This window comes from Acipenser ruthenus, chromosome 4 (genome assembly GCF_902713425.1).
Source record: "Acipenser ruthenus chromosome 4, fAciRut3.2 maternal haplotype, whole genome shotgun sequence".
In the NCBI taxonomy this organism is placed as follows: domain Eukaryota; kingdom Metazoa; phylum Chordata; class Actinopteri; order Acipenseriformes; family Acipenseridae; genus Acipenser; species Acipenser ruthenus.
This window is the reverse complement of record NC_081192.1, coordinates 69,785,511-69,798,840: the sequence shown is the minus strand read 5'-3', so window position 1 is coordinate 69,798,840 and position 13,330 is coordinate 69,785,511. Positions and strand designations below refer to the sequence as shown.

General features: G+C 39.1%; 1 protein-coding gene across 2 annotated transcripts in view; it reads left to right on the top strand.

Annotated features, from left to right (window-relative positions):
- The first annotated feature begins 8,837 nt into the window (after window positions 1-8,837).
- Window positions 8,838-13,330, top strand: part of dek (DEK proto-oncogene) — a 32,363-nt gene continuing 27,870 nt past the window's right edge. Inside the window, exon 1 of one of the 2 annotated variants that reach the window (XM_059022712.1) lies at window positions 8,838-8,935. The gene's annotated coding sequence lies outside the window, so the exon portion shown is untranslated. Of the gene's footprint in view, window positions 8,936-10,616; window positions 10,830-13,330 lie in introns of those variants that run through there. The other variant, XM_034000668.3, reaches the window with a different exon arrangement.

Here is a 13,330-nt window from a genome sequence, read left to right as displayed (position 1 = left end):
CAAACTGCTCAATGTACAGCGAGCTTCCATTAACTCTGTCACTGCGTGAGCGTCGGGCTGCAGCCATTGCTGGCTGAGGTCCTTTAGGCTTTGGGCTAGCAGCCATGGTCTTTCTCCCGGGCCCGTTTTGAGGGATCTAAAGCACCGCTGGTTAGTTTCGGGGTAATCCTGAGGAGATCCAGTATAGCCGATTTCACCTGGGAGTAGTCAACAGCATCGTCATCGTTCAGGGCACGATAAGCAGCTTGAGATTCCCCAATTAAGAAGGGAGACAGTGAGGGCTCCCGAGTGGCGCATCCAGTAAAGGCGCTCCTCGCAGGATGTGCCCTATAGCCTGGAGATCGCAGGTTCGAATCCAGGCTATGTCACAGCTGACCGTGACCGAGAGTTCCTAGGGGGCGGCGCACAATTGGCTGAGCGCTGCCCGGGTAGGGAGGGCTTAGGTCGGCAGGGGAATCCACGGCTCACCGCGCATCAGCGACCCCTGTGGCCGATAGGGCGCCTGTGGCTCTGCAGCGAAGCCGCCAGATCTGTGTTGTCCTCCGGCACTATAGGTCTGGTGGCATTGCTGTGGATCTGCAGTGCGAAAAATGACGGCTTGGAAGGAGCACGTTTCGGAGGACGCGTGTTCCAGCCTCCGTTTCCCGAGTCGGCGGGGGGGTTGCGAGCGGTGAGCCGGGGATACAGATAAATTGGGCATGCTAAATTGGGGTGAAAACCGGGGTAAAAATAATTGGCGACGACTAAATTAAAAAAAAAATAATAATAATAATAAAAAAAAGAAGGGAGACAGTTGTGCTGCCCATGTGGCTTCCGTACAACCAGCTACTCGGGCTGCCCATTCGAAGGTGGTTAGGAAAGCCTCAGGATCAACTTCAGTAGTAATTTTTTTTTTTTTATTATTTTAATTTGGAATCGCCAATTATTTTTTCCCATTTTCTTCCCAATTTGGAAAGCCCCAGTATTTTTTTTTATTTCAACCTGGCTCACCGCTGCCACCCCCACACTGACAAAGATGGACACACGCATCCTTCGAAGCGTGTGCCGTCAGCCATCTGCTTCTTTTCACTCTGCAGGTCCGCCATGCAACCACCTCAGAGCTACAGTGTTGGAGGACCATGCAGCTCTGGGCAACTTACAGGCAGACCCTCAGAATGACATACGGAGAGTCAGGTTTCAAAAGAAAAGGTGCAATTCTGTTTTGCCCCCCAGGTTTGTCAAGCAAGTTATACATATATATATATATATATATATATATATATATATATATATATATATATATATATATATATACACACCGTATAACGGGAAATTTTGGCTGGTATTAAATTTGGCAGATCTGCTACCTTGATAGATTTTGACGGTTTGAAATGTCCAGTCTGCTTTTAATTTTTTCAAGGAAAGATGAAAGATGAACAAATTACGTAATTTATCAGCTCTGTTTGAAATAAAATTAAGAGGACCAGAATTAGGCTCAGGCAAGATATGAAGGTAAAGACAAAGATTGTTTTGTAATTAACAGCTTTTTCTGAGTTTAATTATAAAACAGAATCAGCTCAATTTGTTTAAAGGAACTTCACCTGATTAAAAATAAAACCTGAAAACTTCAAGCCCTACTTGTGTGTGTGTGTTCAGATTTACTTTTTCCGCAATACTTGTTATATTTCATTTAGGCAATATGGACCTCTGTTAATATGGGGCATAACACATTATTTTAAAATAAAATACAGTACATGGTGGGATACTATCGTATTAATTTCCACGGTTCGTTGCACTGCTGGGAATTGTAGCTGAACTATTCTAATGGTGTGTGGACGCAATAAGCCTTACTAAACATGAAACGGTACTTCAGTGTAGACGTTTTGAACTGTATTAATTAGAGCGGTTTTGAGTACGGTTCTCGAGATCGGTTATGTAGTGTGGACAGGGCCATTGTTACTGCACGCTAAGCCGTAAAAAACAAAACAAAATATGAAACTGCAGGTCGGAAATAAAAACGAAAGCAGAAAAAAACAGAGAATATTAGCCTCACTTGTCCTTTTTACATACAATATAGTTTCCAAAAGCTCTTTACAATAAAAACTATAGACATCACAGTTAAAGCGCTGCTGCTGGGATGAGTCATACAGCTTGGATGGTGCAAGTTCGCATCCGGGCTGTGCAAAGAGGCTGAAGTTTTCTGGGGACTCCGAAGGGGGCATAACATTGGGATGGGAAACCAGCAGGGATTCCTTCTCATCGCACAACAGCGAACCCTACTGGCCAGACACCAAGCACATTCAGAGTGGATAAAAAGCAGAGCTGGTCTCTGTTCTCAGGGATCGGTAGCCTGCCCACCTCTGCTCTGGATTGCTCGGCATAAAAGCAATTCTGGCTTTAGGTTTGTGAGTTCAGAGGACGCTCACACACCCTCAGAACATCTGTGCTTTGTGGGGACCAGCTGCGGTGAGGAGAAAAAACATAACTGGACATTCCAAATTGAGGGGAAAATAAAAATAATAATTGGTCACTCTAAATTAAAAATATATATATATATGGGTCATGAAATTTCAATCATCATCCAAGGTGGGTCACTGGCTAAAGAGTTAGCGACTAATGCAGTTCACAATAATAGTCTCCAAGCTTTATAAGATGATAACTATCACCTTTGTAACATATGCAGGGTTATTTTTAGACAAACATTACATTTTTGCCTCAGTAAAAATCTATTCATAGCTATGCCCCTGCTATATATATAAGGTCTTTCTTGTTGCTGCATTCTGCAGGCTCACAAACAGCACAGTAAGCAACAGAATCCTCCCCTTCCACAGGCAAGAATCAACAAAGAAAGTACAAAAGTGAAGCGTTTCCTCCAGTATGTTAAGTGTTGAAAAATAAACAAATGTGGTGCACCCTTTGCAGTGGAGCGAAGGTTTTGAAAATCTGATCGCCTGTACTCAAAACTTGTAGAAGTAGCTAATGGAAGTTTTCAAGTATGATTTTAAACTTTAGGGCTTCTGGTTTTCTGTATCCCTGAAGAAAAACCTGAAGGATACTGCCATGGGGTGAGACCCCGCCAGCCACCCCTGAAACAGGAGCACATCGGACCACCACCAAGGACAGCACAGCCCTGCGCTAACGAGGAGCCCCCCCGAGAACACCAGTATCCACAGCCTGGACACCGGCAGCACAAGAAAATAATAATATGAATAATAATAAGAAAACACCTGCATAACACGTTACTGATTTGTGTTCAATGATTCTGACATTATATTTTATTCTAGATAATGATTATAAATAGCTTAAATTATAAATATGAGATTGCTTAAAAATATTCAGGGTTTGTGTTCTTCAGTGTTTGGGCTGAAAAGCACAGACCCTGAGTTCATCAGAAATATAAATTCTCCACTAGACATGGAGCTGTGCTGATGTGTCCACTCACTGTCCCTCATGCTATAGGGAGATTATAGTGCCCTACCTGAAACACTCACATGTAAAGTGTGGTAGAGACTCAGGGGGGATCATTATCAGGCCAATAAGAACAGAAGAGACCCACCTGTGGCTAAAAATTAGTAATAGGATTGTCACCTGCCAAACAGATATCTACCTGTGTGCAGCCTACTTTCCCCCCATTGGACTCCCCTTATTACATAGAAGACACCTTCCACAATCGCCAGACAGAGATCACCTATATCAATGAGCTGGCCAGTGTTGGAGTATTCTACAGTCCCTGGCCTCACTCTACATGACACTGAAATAAAATTCCGGCTCTACGCAGATGACCTGGTCCGGCTGTTGGCCACAAAGCAGAGTCTACAGCAGAACCTGTCACTGCTAGAGCAGTACTGTCAGACCTGGGCCCTGGCAGTAAACATGAACAAGACCAGAGTCATGATATTTCAGAAAGCCAGATCTCAGGGAAATAAGTACCACTTCACTCTAGACAACACCACACCACCAGCTACACATCTGGGTCTGACCATCAATGCCTGAGGGAGCTTTAACCTGGCAGTGAATGCATTAAAGGAGAAGGCACACAGGGCTTTTTATGCTGTAAACAGGTGGCTCTATAATATAAATCCCCCCATCAAAAATGCACGATATCCAGAAGCTGTCAATCCTGCTGGGGGAAGACAAACACACAGCCATACTGGCTGGTCAATACGTGGTGACCTGTCATAGCCTGAGGGACAAACCATGAACACGTCACATTAGAGGTAAAAGAAAGAGGGACGGAGGGAGGGATTCTGTTTAATATAAAGGGAGTGAGCGGAGTACTGTTTAATATAGAGGGAGGGGGGTAGTTATTCGATATAGAGGAATGATGGATACTGTTTAGTATTAAAATATATGTTTTCTCTGTATATAGTTTATGTCTTGCCAATAAATAATTTTAATTTGAGAGAGAGAGCGAGAGAGAGTGAGAGAGTGAATTAGACAGCAGCTGCAGCCAGCAGTGAGAGCAGGAGTGAGGAGCCAGGACGTGGAGACAGAGCACACAGGGCATGAGCAGGTGCCGGCGCGGTGCATCTAGCAACAACCCAAGGGAAGTATTCGCCTGGCTTTAAAGTTAATATCCAGGCTTGGACTTCAAAATAAAGAAAGTACTTATGGGTGCAGAGGATTAAACAGTGTATAAAGCAGAAAATAGACTGCTATAGTCATTGTTTATACAGGAAGTAATCCCGTTGAACACGGTGCGTTGTGTTTTTCAGCTCCTCCTTGTGTGAGCTGTCGAAGCTCAAGGGAAGAAACAGGCCCTCCGGAGACCTACAGAGTGAACTGGACCGGTGTGTTCCACCTCAACGTCGGGCTATGTGCACCATAAGTTAAGTACTAGTGTTGTGCTGGAAAAGCCATTGTGTGTTTAACTGGGGCTATGGCCAACTCGAGGTGTAACCAGTATTTAAAGATCAGAGCCAACCTGTTAGGAAGAAATTGCATTCAGGGCTGGGGGTTTACTCTCTGTTCCAGAATAGGCGGCGCCGCGAGGGGGAGTTGGAGCAGCCTAATTGGGCTGCAGCATCAGGAATCAGAGCCGCAGGAGTGGAGACAAGCCAGGCACTGAGAAAGGCTGTGAAGAGGAGCGCCAAAGGACAAGGATACTAAAGTGGAGCTTGCTGCTGCAAAGAAGGAACAAGGAGGGGCACTTGCCAACAGAGACGGAGCTGAAGAGACCAATTCACAGACTAAGTAGTGGACTGCTGGGACAAGTGGGGGATGATTAAGGGGAACATGTTTTTGATCAGGTTTTAGGAGTACCAGTGCACTGGTTAGAAACACAATTGGATTGTTTTAGTGGTGGTTTTAGGTATTTATTGGGGTAACTATTTTTAGGTCGCACTTAGTTTGATTATTGTAATCCAGAGGGGTTGTGGGTTTCTGTGTGCAAATTGTTACTACCTCACTTGTATTAGTGTTTTAAAGAAAGACTGTTAAATAATAAGATTGTGAACTTGACGCTGTGTGTGGTGTGACATACTGAGCCTCTTGTCCAAGCTACATTGGGATCCGACTAGCAGTGGAATAACCCCTGACCAGATAAGTGGGCAAGGACCTTCCATACACCCAGTGTCAATCTTGTGTGTGTGTGTGTGTACTGCATATAAAATAAATGTAACAAATATCTGTAAACAATATCGTTATATCTAATACATTATGAATGTTAATATAATTAGGCTTGCTACTATTCAATTTTTATTTTTTTGCCAAATCGACGATTAATATTGACGTTTATTACCTTTTTATTTTTTGACCTTTATTTTTCAATTTAAGCAGCGCACGACTGAAATCGACCTTTATGCTTTAAAAAAACACACTTTTTATGGCATTGAGAAACGTCTCATTTAGAGAAACCCCTTTATCATATTCGACATGGAACAAAGTCATGGTTACCAACATTCTAACAGAAATAACGTTTGGTCAGCAAAGCTATACCTAGATATAGATCCTACACAAATTGAAAAAAAAAAAAAGTCTCAAATAAACCGTAGAAAACGCAGCATATAAAGTGTATTATACAGACTTTTATAGCATATATTTACAAGTAAAAACAATATACAGAGACAGAACAAAACATTGTTGAACAGAACTAACTTATTCCGAGCTCCGCCACTTAAGCACAGCTGGACTCACTGGCAAGGCAGACTGGCCTGCTTTGTCCTGCCGCTGAGACTTCTGCCGTGGATCGTATTGTGCACAATACTGATACTGAATTGTGCGCTACACCGGGCCACTTTGCTAATCACATCTTAAGTCTTTTTTTTTTCTTCTTCTTTTGTGGTGGGGGGGTCGCAACTCTATATAAATCTGCACATTTTTGTAAAATGACTTTACTCTTACTTGAAAGATGCAACGTGTGTCAGTAAATTCAACCGCCCAATAAAAGTTCGCATCCCGCGCAGAGGGAGAACTCAAAACGTAAAACGTCATTAAGTGAGGTTGGCATGATGAAGGGGAGATGAAAGGAGGTTTCAGTTCTGCAAAACAGTTGGTCGTAGCTGTAGGTTAGTCCCCATTATCGGTCTAACTTGTTCGATCAGTAAACCAGTTACCGGGATCACCTGTTTGGTACACTGCAATCAGGATTAAATTAGTACAGATTTGCAGGATTTTCTAGTCCGCATTTTAGTCCAGTTTGATGTGGATCACTGGTACGCAGCAATTGACCCAGCTACGTGGCCGTCTCCAACCTTGCAGCGCAGCATGGCACAGTAAGCACTTGAAAGAAAATAATTTTAACATCAAATTAACCATTAAGAGTAAACACCAATATAAACATTATTCAATGTATTAATGATGGTTGATCATTTTTAAAAGTCCTATATGTACATTTGTCTGGATATTCTATCTACTATACCTATATAGAGCCAGTTTGATGTAATTGATTGATAATAACTTTATTGTAACATTGTACATTAGACATTGTTTTAAATAATTGATTTATGTATTTAATATAGCGTTGACAAGGCTGTTCACGGCTTCATATACAGTCCTGAACAAAGAAGACTACATGGTGATCTGATTCAAGTATTCAAAATTCTAAAAGGTATTGACAGTGTCGACCCAGGGGACCTTTTCGACCTGAAAAAAGAAACAAGGTCACAAATGGAGGCACTTTTTTACATAGAGAATTGTGGGAGTCTCGAACCAACTACCCAGTAATGTTGTTGAAGCTGACACCCTGGGATCCTTCAAATAACAGCTTAGAGATTGTAGGAACAATAAACTACAACAACCACGCGAAGAAGATGGCCCGAATGGCCTCCTCTCATTTGTAACCTTTCTTATGTTCTTATGATAAAATGTCGTTTGCCTCCACCAACAAGGTTGCAGCAGTAGTTTTAGTGGTTATTTGCCTTACGATTAGCATCATCTCAGTGGTTCACAGCCGCAGCCAGTCTCCCGCAGTAACTTTTCAAAGCTACGCTGGGCTGTGCAGAATCTGCACAGATTTCTGTGGGTAGGGTTGAGTGACATCACGCAGCAGCCCTCAGAACGTACATCTCCGCGATTCTGTGCAGAACTATGCAGATCTGTGCAGAACTGCGAAATCTGCGGTATACACGATCTGCCAGCGTACGTGCATTTTTTTTAATCCCACGATATCGTGATATGGAAATTATTATCAACGTCATCAAAATCAAACCAATATATTCATGTAGGGAGAATTTATTGTGATTGTTTATAAATGTGGCCCATCCTCTGAATACTTTACAATTTTTATATTTTATTTTAAACCTTTTACAGACAAACCAATGCCAAGCACAGCAAGATGTAATACATATATAATGAACGAAAAAATGTGGCGGGGCAAAATATATAGTTTCACCCCCCCCCCTCATATTCAAAGTGTGTGTGGGGGGGGGGGGGGGGGGGGGGGGCACCTGCCCCTTCTGCCCCATGGGTTAGGCGCCTATGCACTAGCACATATTTAATGTGAGAGACAAATACATTTTGTGTTTTTTTTTTATTAAAGAACAGATTTTTGTCACAATGGTAATACAAATACATTACTGTTTCTATTGTTTACTAATAATTCTTTTGAAAAAAGAAACCATATCCTATTTTTTATTGAGCTTTTATTATTTTATTATAGTTCTAGGTTGCAGAAAGACACAGCATAATATACTGAATAGTGCATACCCTGATTTGTCAAGTGCTACCAGAGACAGTGTGATGTTTTTTATTACTACTGTATTGTAGCTGATATAGTGTCCTATTTTTTAATCATTGTATTTACCTTAACACTTGCAGTACTTTTACTTCCTGTCAATCAACTTACAGCCAACAAAGACAATTAATATCAGAATATCAATAGCTTTCCACAAATACAATCTCTTAGAATGGTAGAAATGTATCATTGACTAGAACATATTTGTTTGCTTAAGTTTCTGAAAGAGTTTCATAAAACAAAAGTTATACTTAATTAATATTTAAGTCAGATCTTACATTCTGATTAAATCACAATAGTTGAAAGAAAACTGGTTTAGATATTAATATATATTTGTATGTATATTTTTAGGTTTTTAAATGTAGATTTTTTTTTAAATGTATACGTATATTTTTTTAACACTGTTATTTACTGTATTGTGTTAACTGTTTGTATGGCATGTTAATATTGGTGCGGATGCAAAGAGCCAAACTCAATCTACTGTTGACATCCAGTGGAGGAAGTGCTAGTAAGTTTGCCCGGGGACTACTATTGAATGTGTTTCCAAAGAAAACAATAATCAACCAATCATTGATGGGGAAAAAAGAGCAATGCTTTTAGAGTGCCACAGAAAGAACTGTTGGTAAATGACAAAATATTGGCTCTATAGGCTAGGTATATTTACATATATATTTCTTAATTTAGGGAAGGATCTAAGGGCTGTGAGTGCAGACAAAAAGCACTCCCCTGCAGGGCAATACAGAAGTACAGACTCTCTCCCCATTGACTGTGCTGCTCTAAACAGTAAGTAATCGATCAACATTGTTGATAGTGAGAAGCTGTAATTCTATACATGGAAATCATGAGAAATTTGAAATGTGATTATTTGGTGAAACTTGGAAGTAGGGGAAAACACCCAATGTATGCTCATTTTTGACAAGTAAAAGGAAAAATTAACAGTCAGAAATTGGGAGATCCAACTTTTTTTTTGTAAAAGCTTTCTCTTTAGGAAGCAAAACAGAAAGTACTGAAGTATTTTTTGTATTTTAATGTAGTGGTTGATTACTTGATATATAAATTGAGATTAAACATTTAGTGACTGTCAAAACATGAAATATAACATTTGTTTGAAACCCATAATAGTCATTTTAGCGAAAACAGTAAGATGATTAACATTTGCTGGTATTTTGTCATGTACTCATTTTATTTTATTTTATTTACAGGCGCTCACATGGGGACTCTCAGTGTTTGTCACTGAAAATGTAATACGAGGGACATTAGAAAAGTTAGCTACCTGAGTATGAAGTAGAGAACCTGGAGATGAGATTCCTTCACTGTTTTTCAGTATAATCCCCCCTCATACACTTGCTTCACTTTAATGAAGCTATACGAGCAGAAAGGAATCGAATTCTTAGTTCCCCATCCAGCCACTGACTTTTTCATCATTTGAAAATAAATTGACCTAGCCCCCGGTGACTGCTTTTTATTCAAAGATCCATCTCTGGCTGGATGGGGAACCAAGATGTCTGCTGGATCCTTATCAAATTCAAACTGAAGCAAGTGTATGAGGGGGCTATGCTGAAAAGCAGTGAAGGAATCTCACCTCCATCTCATCTACTGTTGTTATTGTTTTATTATTGATAATGTTATGGCAAGTTTATACTGTACCAGCACATTAGCACCAGCACATTAGCACCAGTAACTTGCTTAAATTGTAAATTGTGTTACTGTTGGCATGACTTGAACAAGATAACAAGTTGTTTTCGATACAATATTATAAAGCCTTGATACTTAATACTTACAGCAAAATATAGTAATTTATTTTAAACTTCTATATTTTTCTTCAGAAAATGTATACTACATATGTGTTGGATATTTACTGGAAATGCTAGAGAACATCTGTGAAATATCTTAGGTTTTATAGAATATTATATATAGAAGAATATTCTAGAAAGTTCTTATAGAAAACTATAGGTATTCTAGAAAGTAATAGGAAATTGGCCCGTTTTTATATATAGAATTTCTTTACACTTCTATTGAAATTTTATAGAAATTATTTCTGTAGAATATTTTCGCATGAGCCATGAATCAGAGCTGAGTGCACAGGGGAAACTTTTTTTGATAAATTGATTATTATTGGTTTCATTTAAAAAAAATAAAAAAAAAACATTTGATTACAACAAATAATATCAAAAGTGGTCAAACAAACCAAAATCATATTTTTTTATAATATATTTAAAAATCGAAAAATAAATCTATTTTTTTTTTTCTCTGCTCAAAATCAAAAAATGAAAAACGATTTAATTTTACGTAGTTCATTTTTTATTTTTTTTTATAAAATACAATTGGAAGGAATACGGGACAATGTTCATATCTTATTTCAACAAATCCAAAAGCTGGACGCCTTTTGCGTCGGCTGTTGCCTCAGATTTTCCCGCTCATTCGTACATTTTGTGTCATTTCTCTCCCCCACCCCCACTCCCTCCCCTCCTCTCGAATAGGTTATGTCTTCCCGCCTCCTTTGTAAACCGCCATTTTGAAATTATGAGAAGTGCAAGCAAGTAACTGGGTTTTTGTTGGTTCCTGAATTTAGTGTTTAGGAGAGTTACTTTGTTTAATCTAAGCCTACGGGGATAGTAGCCACAACAAGCACACGTTATTTGAAAAGGTGTATCATTTGCTATATTGCGTTTCACTGGTAAGTAGTGAATATCCTTATTAAATATTTTGCAGAAGGAGGCGGGGTCGTATAAGAGAAGCCTGTCTCCTTTTCAAAATGACACAGGCCGTGTAATATAACGGTGTTGCACAGACACTATTTGATTAATTTAAATGTTCATCTTGAATGTTATTGTTGTTTTTGGATCAATGCCTCTTGTTTATGTATTTACATTGTCAGTTTTAACAATGCATGGACACTCCAATGTTGTTTGTGTCCGAGCACCAAAACCGGTAGTGTCTTTGCTTGTCATAAGTTATGACAACATGGTGCTGGTGTCGTACTGAATTTTGCATTACCTTGAGATATGCGCATGCGTCAGAGTTTCGTTGCATTTTGTCCGTGTGATTACTTACTTGATTAAAAACAAGTTTCAAAGCACAAAATAGCTGAAATGAATACCCATTTCCTCACATAGTTTTAAACTGATTAAAGATCGAGCTGCGAAATACGTGTGCTGTGTACATGTGATTTGGGCTTTTTCCAAAAAAGAAATACTCCATTGAAAAATATTATATTGTACTAGTGTTATTTCTATCTACTCGTATTACGCATATATGTTTAGTGTATGCGGGAAAAAGCGATGGATTAATACGTTTTGATGATTTTAAATATGCCGACCTTTAATTTTAGTTTCTAATACATATACAATTACATGAGTCACGTGGGGCTATGTAGCACATATTTCAAAGCCCAAACATATAAGGTGACCAGATTTTCTAGTCCTTAAACTGGGACAGTATTGACATATTGTGAATAACATACAATTTACAAGCTACGGGTTTTTATTTTCACTTTGGCAATGTTTTATCTATAAAGTGAATGCAGAGACTCATGGAGATATTCTGAGTCGAATCATTTACTTTTCAAAACTTTTATGTGAATACATTTATCATGGTATTTGTAATTATTTACACACACACACACACACACACACACACACATATTACATTACACAGGAGCAATTCAATAATATCAATTTCCGAGATTAACAATTCACAAAAAAAATGCTGATTACTGCTGCAAATCTAGTCCCTTTTCTACTTAAGAAACTGCATCTTCTCTGATTTCCACATACAAAGTCTCTTTCTCTATCTCTATGCTATCCTCCACATTCTACTATTAAAAACGACATACATTTTATATTATCTGTTAAGCCAAAAAATGATGAAATGTGTCTCGACTGCAATAAATGAAGCCCACTGCATCACCCATAAGCTTCCCCACCTGTTCCCAGATAATCAGCTTTACTGAGTGTTGTTTTGAAGCTGCCCTGATTGCACAAACAGGAATTTCTTTCTGAAGTATTTAACTATGATAAATAGTAGTCCAGGTCAGTAAACGCTTAAGTTTCTCAGAATAGTTGTATTTCCACATTCTCCCTTTAGCATGCTGTAAACTGTCAGGTATCACTTAAAAATAACTGCATAATGAAATGTCCTGCCTGTTCCATTACTTTTAGTCTATGCAGTTTTTCTGTACAATCAATGATCATGAGAAGGTGTTTTCTGACAATCTGAATTAGATAGCAAGGCATTATTTTTTCTTTGCTGATCATGGCTGGGGTTTATTTTTTTGAGTCGACAGTAAAAGCTGAGACATGGATCAAGCTTAAGTTTTCGGATTGTCGTGAGACTCAGTCATTATTGATTGGCACTGAAAAATGTATCATGGATTGGTAGTGAAACAACTGCATAGACAAGGCAAGAAATGGCATCATACAATTAACATTTTTAACAGGTACCTTTCTGTTTTAAGTGATACGTGTTGGCTTAAAACATGTTAAATATAGTAATTTCTTTTAAACTAATATATACGGTGTGGTACCGCTAGTCTGCACCCGGACACACAGGAGCGGTGTTCACTACGCGGTACAGTAGTTGTCAGTACCACACCGTAGGCTATGTACTCGAATATAATTTACATATATGGCCAAATGTTTTGCATCACCTAGTAGAATATTAGGATGCAGATATAACATAACTTTTGGCCATAACTGTAAAGCCCCCGTATAATCTACTAATAAAAGTGGTTTGTTTTTCAACTTTGTTTTTCTGTCATATGCAGGTGTATGAAATGAGCGATCTGAGCTTGGCAAAGAAATGTACAATATGTTGCTGACAGCAAGCAGCCTACGACTAAAGTATTAGAAAATATATCCTTTTACAGCCAGTTATTTAGTAAAAATAGTGCACTACAGAAATAATAAAAAAGGTAGGAAGGATGCTTATCAGGAGTGATGTGTAAAATACTGACTTGCCTGACCTTTTATGAAATATGGGAGTGATCAAACAATTCAGGGTGTTTGGACACCTCTGTAGACAACAGTTTCATTCATGATTTTTCCTGGCAAGCAGCTGTTGTGATTGGTTAATCCACTGACAGTACCGCGCGGCAGCCAGAAAAAAACACTTTGGATTCGATTTGAGTGGTACTGCTCAGCCTCACCGCAGGACTAGCGGTATCGTCCTGCGCTGATC